Genomic DNA, 9,169 nt, shown 5'->3' with positions numbered 1-9,169 from the left:
CTTTTCTGTGGTACAACCTGGATGTTACTTTCCAATTTTAGGTGTATTTTAAGACATCTCTACCTGGTAAGGAGTTTTTTTGTGGACTTAGAAAAACAAAAGACTTACAATGATTACTAAACAACCACAAAATTAAAATTCCATTTGCAAATACAGCTGCTAGAGTAAAGAAATTTGCTGTGACGGGCATATATTGTGACATTCTGGCACTCTTTTTCCCTGTTAGCTTTCCATTCCTTCTTTTTACAGTAGCCATATAGAAAAACATCATACAGCTATACTGTTCATGAAAATTAATAAAATTTAGCAGTAAACCATTTCACCACTGAATAATTCTTTCCTCCACATCTTTAAAACCCGTGGTCCACATCTTCTCCAAAAAAAAAAATACTTTCAGACACTAACTTACCAGGAACTTTAGCCTTCAATTATAATATGCCCGGCGGGGGGATTGGCCATGTCTAACATGGCTCTTGTTATTATTATTATCATCATTATTGAAATTGTCTTACTGTTTACTTAATTATAAGTGATATGAAGTAAAAACTGCAAACTTGTTAAAATATGTATGGCTATGATATCATATGATAATGTTAAAAATACTGTTAATACTGTGTTTAATTTATTTGAAATAAATTGCATAACTCTGTTTACGGTCTCCGCTTTTATACGAGTTTACTATGAACAAAGGCATTATGATATTAAAGTGGATATTGTAAGTCTTAATAAACTAACGCCTTTGTTCATAGTTTTTGTTCTGAATATAAGTTTGTCTATTTGCTGTTAAATTTTGTTTTCAGTATCTGTTTTTTTTATCTATTTGCCAAAGATTAAATATTAATAAATATAGCAGAAATGTTTTCTGAAACCATTGTTTATGTCTCTTAACTACGTAAGTTCAGGTGTAATATTGAAAGTAGTGGTTTTCTCATCATTTAATTATACGTAACATCTATTTGGATACATAATTTATACGGTCTTTTTAACATGAAATTAAATCCTTCTGGAACTTTAAATGTTAAATGTTAGACAGGACCTTATAACATTTAAACCTGATCACAATTAACAAGTAAATGGAAATTACTCTCATCAAAACTGAGAAAATACCTCTAAAGAAGTACTAAAAAGAAAAGTTATAAATCATCCAATTTGAACAAAACAACTTTATCAGCACATATCACTCGCCTTTGTCTTTCTGCTTTGCTATATGAAAGACTTGACCCATAACTACTATACTACGAGACTATTGTTACAAACCTTTCCGCTACAACTTACTTGTTTGTAATTTTCATTCAAATAGTACGCAAAGTGTGTGCGTGTTTTTTTTTTTTTTTTATTAGCGGTGTTTTAAAGAGTTTAAGGATAATTCACTTTGAGTTTGTCTAACAAGTAAGATCATTTGTATTAATCACAAAACATCACTGAAATTTTCACACATGTATCTGATCAACGATCAAAGAGCCGAAGTGTTTGAGTTTTTTCTTCAAAATTTACCTCATATAAAAATACGAAAGTTCTATTCTACAGGTAGTATGCATGACCTGAAAGAAACATTTGTCTTGTACCCAAGTGGCAACCATTTTCTTTATGACTTGCACAACACCAACAGGATAACTATTTCCAAAAAGACATGTATTTCCTTTAGCACTTGTATACTACAAACAGGATATTATTACAGGATAGTATTACGATAGGAGTTTTGTTTAAGAAGAACGAAAAAAAGAAAATAGGTTATTTTTACATTGCTTTCTGTACGAGTACGAGTAATTGGAAATGCAACATCAAGCTGAGAACCAGTAATTGCATTAAATCAGCTGATAGAAACTCTTTTTAAACAAAATTCTTCTCTATATTTTTTTTTTGCGTAACTGGGTGTTGGTATACCAGTTTACACTTCTTTATTTCACCACACTTTCAGTTATGGTGAACCACCATAATAAACGGGCTGCTGACTAGTTTTTACAAACAACTACTTAAGGTAGCAGACCCGAAATAGCACTTGGCAATGTCCGTATGATTACGTATCCTCGATAAGTGACTCGACATATTTCCGTAACGCGCTCATGGCTTTCCCCGAAGTTGCATCCGAAGACAACGTAAGTTGCCGATTGTCTTTACAGGTCTACTATTTTAAAGCAAATATTGAAGGTTGGACACCGCAAAATAGGGTGGCTGTTTATATCATATTAAATCCACTTATTTTTTAACAGTTTTATCAAATTTTCAGAAACTTATATTCCCATTAATATCTATCTCGTAAGTATAAAAACAAGAGCACCGCCGTGCAGGTGCAGACGCTCATCTGATTTTTTGTCTCTGTATAATAGAAATATTGTCCTACCCATGATTTTCAAAAGGGGCCATAATTCTTGCAAAAAGCAATATTGAGTTACGGTACTTTTTGTGCAGAGTCAGCTTTGAATGACGAATAACTGCTCTGAGTTTTAAAGGAATAGCTTTGACCGTTCAGGAGAAAAATTGACCTAAACACAAAACTTAACCAAGAAATCTGATATTTTTAAGTCCAAAAGAGACCATAATTCTTGCAAAAAGCAGGATGGAGTTATGTTTCTTGCTGTACAGAGTCAGTTATGATGGTGAATAAGTGTTACAAGTTTCAAAGCAATAGCTTTGATAGTTTAGGAGAAAAGTTGACCTAAATATAAAACTTAACCAATAAATCTGATATTTTCTAAGTCCAAAAGGGGCCATAATTCTTGCAAAAAGCAGGATGGAAATATGTTTCTTGCTATACAGAGTCGGCTTATGATGGTGAACAAGTGTTACAAGTTTCAAAGCAATAACTTTAACAGTTTAGGAGAAAAGCTGACCTAAACATAAAACTTAACCAAGAAATCTGATTTTCAAAGTCCAAACGGGGCCATAATTCTTACAGAAAGCAGGATGGAGTTATGTTTCTTGCTGAACAGAGTCAGCTTGTGATGGTGAACAAGTGTTACAAGTTTTAAAGCAATGGCTTTGATAGTTTAGGAGAAAAGCTGACCTGAACATAAAAATTAACCAGGCAACGCCAGGGACAATAACTCATTTTTTTCCCCAAAAAATAAGATGAGCTAAAATAATTTTCATACAAGAAAAGTACAGTTCGCTAAACACAACCTGCTGTGCAAACTTCTTTTCGAGACATAAAATCATTACGCCACCATTGTTACCAGTCATGCCATAGGAACATGCCGATTCCGATCTTATGCTGTCCCTACACTCTCAAAATTGTGCCCCCACCCTCTCCCACCACAAACACACACACATTTCCCCTGTTACTGTATCTCAAAATGTACTTGACTTAGACCCATTACACGTTAGAGGATTGCGATATAGCATGTAAAGTTTTAAACGTGATTTTGGGATTACACGTAGGCGTAGTTTTGGCTTAAACAAGGGCATTAACTCTGGTCTGACCGACAGAAATCTATAAAAAAAAATACACAGGTTCACAAATAACTTCACTTTATTAATATTATTTCTATTATATTTCAAGGGCCATAACTCTGGTGTGGCTCAGTGAAATCCCAGTTGAAATACCAGGTGTAAAATTTCACATGCTGCATGATAATCATGTGAGGATTAATAACTCTAGATCAAATAATATTTAGATACCCTCCATCACCACCACCAACACAAAATTAAAAAAGATGGACAATTGAAAAAGGCAAACACTCCACTTTTCTAGGGCTTAAATTCATTACTTACATGAACTTTATTACCATATGTTTTGGATACTACATTTTCGCACTGGTCGTAAACTGGGCTAATCGTTTAAGAGATCTGTGTGAATGAAAAAAAAATATAATAAATTATCATAATTACTGAAAGGCGAAAAGAAATTCACAAACAGAAAAAAAAGATTCATGGGTAAAACTGTAAATCATGTGACGTGACATGGGTGGCGTGACTGATTGATATATAATGCGCTTAACGGAAATTGATACATTTACTAAATCGTATCTTTCAACTGATCTTTGCAAAGAATACGTGCATGACTAAAGGAATGATAGTTAAATGACTATTAAATGAAAACAAACATTTTCTGCTTGTTAATTCTGTTGTTATTTTATCTCCTGTAGAAAAAATGTCTTTGTCAATAACAAATTGCGCAATGACATATGACCTGGATTAAATCACAGAATGGAGAAATGCTCTCCTGCAGATAAAAAATGTATTTGTCAATAACATATTGTGCAATGACATATGACCTGGATTAAGTTTACAAAGTGGAGTAAAGCTGTTTAAACAAAAAAGATCAATAGATAATTTCTTAGAATTTTAAATGTTCCAGCAAGTTTATTCCAGTCCAAAGTATAGATTGTAGCAGGATCAGTTGAAAAAAAAAAACATTCTCCAAGGCCATAAAACATTTAGGGTCTGGCCAAAAATTAAGGGTAGGTCGGGATACCGGCAACAAACTATTTTTTACGCCTAATGATTGCTTCTGTCATATTAATAAAAACCAGTATCTTTTAGCTTTTTATTCCATCTTTTGTGAAAATGACTATAATACCGTATCATATAGTTTTACCTGGTTAAGACAGTGTATAATGTTTTACAAAATTTTATTTGCTTACATCTTCAAAGGTTTGTAGCCCTTTCTTATTGTATTCAGAAAGTATATCAACTTATACAATTTCGGAAATTCTTTTGAATCTCTAACAGTTAAAAACAACACTGATGACAAAGCTTTTCACTACAAATATAGAGTTCTCTAATGTAAACAGAATGCCCGACACATAAATTGACATAATCAATTTTTTAACAAGGCTCATAGCTAGGAGTTACCCAGTGTACACAGACAGAAGTTTTATTCATACCCTTGTATGTGCAGTGACAGATGGCGGACACATATTTAACCATACAAAATATACATTTATTTCTTAAAGAAAAACATAATGTTTGAAAATGTTTCCTCAATCAGAGAATACTGTATAAAGTATCATAAAGCGTTTAGATAATTGTTGTTGTTTTTTTTCATCTGCCAAAGGTGGTAAAACTGAACATTAAAACATTATTCATTTGTTATTACAGACCGTAATATAAAATGGCGGAAGCGGAGGTTGCCAGACTGAATGAAATATGCAGGGAACATGCCAGACTGGAGAGTGAAATTTCTGAAAAAGTAAGTGTTATATTGATTTAGTAATTAATGAATAAATTTTGTGTTTTCAATTTTTGCTTTGTACACTAGATCTAAAGGCGAATAATTAAGAAAGTTGTGTCTAGGAATAAATAAAATACCTTTATAATTTAGTCTACTTTTATAGTCATTTGCACTGATCCAACCACAGTCACATTGAGTGGTGATAAAAAATCATATTGACTCAAGGGTGGAGCTTAAGAAACAGACCAGCTTTAAGAACTGATGTCATAACATTTTGAAGTCCATCATCAAATATATAGCACTAGAAAATTACAAACCGCTACAAAGGTTTGCAGTCCTTTCACCGTTCCGCAAGAAACTTTCGGTCGTTGGATTTAATAACCAAATCTTTGTTACCTGTACGATTTGGTCAATATGAGGTTTCATCTATATGTGGTACGCCCTCGATCAGTATGAAGATTCATCGATGCACTCTATACCCTCGGTAATTATTAGGGCTCATCGGCACTCTCTACCCGCGGTCAGTATGGTGGTTCATCGACACCCTCTCCATCCTAGATCAATACGAGAATTCATCAACGCTATGTACGTCCTCATTCGATAAGAGGATTCATCGATCCCCTATGTACATGCCCTTGGCCTCTTTGAGGATTCACCGACGACATGTACACCTCGGTCGATATGAGAATTCGAGTGTATATCAAAATCCCCTCCGCTGAAAAATGACAAGGTGTTACAAAATCCCCTTCACGCTTTGTAGGGGTTATCATAATCCCCTTCATGAAAATGTTAGGACTATCATAATCCCCTTCATGAAAATTATAGGACTATCAAAATCCCCTTGATTGAAATCCCCTCTAATGAGAAAAATATCAACAAGTAGACGTATTTTTGGCTGTTCAGTGCTTTATCAAATTTTACGTTGTGGAAGAATTTTGATTCGAACATGATCCAGGAAAAGTAGCAATGCATTTATGCTGCTTGTCCTCTTGGTAAAATATAGTCACATAGGCTGACAAGAAATGTAACAAAGTAACATAAGTTACAAATGCATAATAGTGTGTCATACTATTCCCATGATCCCAGTTCAATTATCACTGTCTAGAACTGAGACATTATCCCTATTTTAATTTGAAAGAAGGGGATTATGATAGCCCTAACATTTTTATGAAGGGGATTAACGCCCTTGGTCAATACGAAGATTCATCAATGCAATCTACGCCCTTGGTCAATACGAAGATTCATCGAGACCTCTACGCCCTTGGTCAGTATGAAGATTCATCAATGCACTCTACGCCATCGGTCAGTATGAAGATTCATCAACTTCCACTATGCACTCAGTCATTATCACTCTTCAAAGGTCGATACGTCTTCGTGTCTTCCTCAATGGAAGACAGTAATTGTATTTTGTCTCTGTGTTTTGATGATACACATTACAATAGTAGATATAGGTGCATAGTAAAAGAATCTATATAATTATTTTTGTACAGCAAAATGGGTATTTTCATATTCGTCTGCAACGCGAATATCACAAAATTGATCACTATCACTATGAGAACGTAACATCTTTTTAAAAACATTTTTCATACATTCCTGGTTGAGTCTTCGGTGTTTATTTACTTGTTGTCTGAAATCTAAATGGATACAGTAAGCTTTCGTACTTTCAATCGCCGAAATATAGTCTTTGTATTTTTTTTCTTATCTGATGCCTGATCTTTTGTTTAATACTTACTGCATTGTATAGTTTATTCACAACGATATTTATGCTCATGTATTTCATACATCTTTAAAAGTAGAGATTTACCCTAAGTCTTCTTTACCCAAAGGAAACAATCTAATTATATAGTGAAATTGTTCAGTGAACACCGTTTCTTAATCCTAATCCTGCCCATGTTATATCAGTGCAAAGGAAAAGTAACCTATCTATGATAAATACCATGTATAATTACACAGTTATGCATCTAACTGTCTTGAAATTGATTTCTTCGATTTTCTCATATTTCTAGATATTTTTCCCATACTTTGACGCATATGTATCGGTAGTTGAGATTGTTTTCTTTCCAGCAGTATTTGTTTCAACATTTTTCACTTTGTGAAATTCTGTGGGTTTTGACATTTTTAAAAAACTCGTCTGTTTGTTGACAAATTTCACCACAAAAAATGTCCTACTTTCCCCAAGGCAATCAATTATTTGATCTTTACATAGTTTTGTATTCAGGTTGCTAATTTATGTGGCAAATGTGCATGCCTTTTTCATGGTTAGAGGTAAAAAATGGGTAGTTTGGATGAGGTACTAGGTCAATTGTCACCTAAGCCTATCATAAAGTCTTTGCGGAGTTGTCTCAATTTTTTCCAAATATTTCATCTGGGGTCATTTTTTTCAGCTCAAATAACTCTTTTTGAGGAAATGATATTTTAATAATTATTTCAGTCCTTGTATTCTGATGCAGTTAACTTCACATACATATAATATAGATAGCTCCTACTTGAAGTTTGTATTTTCAGTTACAATGCCTATAAAATGTCTTAATTTTTAGACCTAATTTCTATGTGTTTGTAAAGCGCCATTCAATATGTTTTACATAAAAGTTAAAATAAATAAAACAGTTTCAGTTTCAGTTTGTATTTGTTTTTAATAACAGGTTAAAATTTTCTGCAAACGATTCAAACGACCTGATTTATCTTAACGATTTATCTGGACCTGATTTATCTGCAAATGATCTGGAAATTGAACTAGCATTCGACACTGTCCAAATCTGATCTTAAGGTTGTGGACCCAAACTGACACTCGGCAATTCCCGTAAGTTAACGTACTCCCGTCATGCAATGCACACGTGACTCTGTAAAATTCGGAAAATGCCGAAATGGGACACGGTGGATACGTAAATTGCCGAATATCATTACGGGTTTTCTGCTTTAAGCATAGGTATGCCAATATTTCAGTTTCAAGCTTTAACTCGAAGAAACAGTATTGAAGATATACAAAACAGGCTGCAAGTCATTGTAAGGGAATATTCAAATCAAACGCAAACATTGGAAAGAAATATTGCAACCCTGACGGGCGCAGTACAGGCTGCTGAGAGAGAAAACCAAAGGCTTAGAAATGAAAATGCTGCACTGCAGGAAAGGTTGCAAGAGGTAACTACGTTGGTATCTATGTGTGATCAGAGTAATTTCCCCGCGTTTCACATTAAACCAGCGTAATACTTTGTATTTTTCGTGATTGCGCTAACAGGGTGGCCAACCCATTTCATAATTACTTGACAGATTCTTAAAAGATATAAAGCGTCGAAAACAGGATAATGCGTGCTTATCTCGCCACAAAGTGTCTGCCAGATAATCCTGTTACTTTTCTCAAACACGTCTCTCATATGTATAGTTGATGAACGTATTGGAATTTAGGTGACGGGTTAAAAGGAAGTATTGAGAAAAGGGCAGACGTTTTGTGCTGGGAATTACAAACAAAAATGTTACATGAATCAAACTTTTTCCTGCACGATACCAAATAGTCATGTGAGCTAGCCACCCTGGCTAATCAAAGAAATTAGACCTATTAAAAAAATTAAAATATCCATTCATCACTTAACCTAGTCCGAAGTGTTTATTCATTCTGACGTATTATTATAAACCTTATTGTTTTGTCTATTAAACAAACAAGAAACAAACGCAAAGTGCAATTCATTGATCTGCGAAACACACAAATATACACGAGAACAAAGCTTGATTTCAAAAATTAGTGTTGCTACAGTACCATATACAACGTGTTAAGCGTATAACGGAAATCCGGAAGTATTTACAACAATAAAACAAAAATCATTAAGTTTGTACTGATAAATATGCTATGAACATCATAACAAGAAGTAAAACCTGATCTGTAATAATTTAAAATTTTATTCACCAGGAAAGGAAAGAGACCGGGTCGGAGCGATTCCGAAACACATCTCGGGTCTAGAGGAAAATGTTCAAACATTCGAGAAAAATCCTTACCCTGGAAACACCTACAAGGGGAAACAAACACAGGAAATTATTCTTACGAAATTAAAAGGTAAAAAACCC

General features: G+C 33.9%; 1 long non-coding RNA gene across 1 annotated transcript; it reads left to right on the top strand.

Annotated features, from left to right (window-relative positions):
* Window positions 1-1,280: 1,280 nt before the first annotated feature.
* On the top strand, window positions 1,281-8,246 carry LOC128552975 (uncharacterized). Its single transcript, XR_008369215.1, has 3 exons — window positions 1,281-1,389; window positions 5,041-5,131; window positions 8,057-8,246. It is a non-coding gene; the product is annotated as an uncharacterized LOC128552975 (long non-coding RNA).
* The last annotated feature ends 923 nt before the right edge of the window (window positions 8,247-9,169 follow it).

The sequence above is a fragment of the Mercenaria mercenaria genome, unplaced genomic scaffold (genome assembly GCF_021730395.1).
Source record: "Mercenaria mercenaria strain notata unplaced genomic scaffold, MADL_Memer_1 contig_3340, whole genome shotgun sequence".
Taxonomy (NCBI): Eukaryota; Metazoa; Mollusca; class Bivalvia; order Venerida; family Veneridae; genus Mercenaria; species Mercenaria mercenaria.
This window is presented reverse-complemented; position numbering and strand designations above follow the sequence as displayed.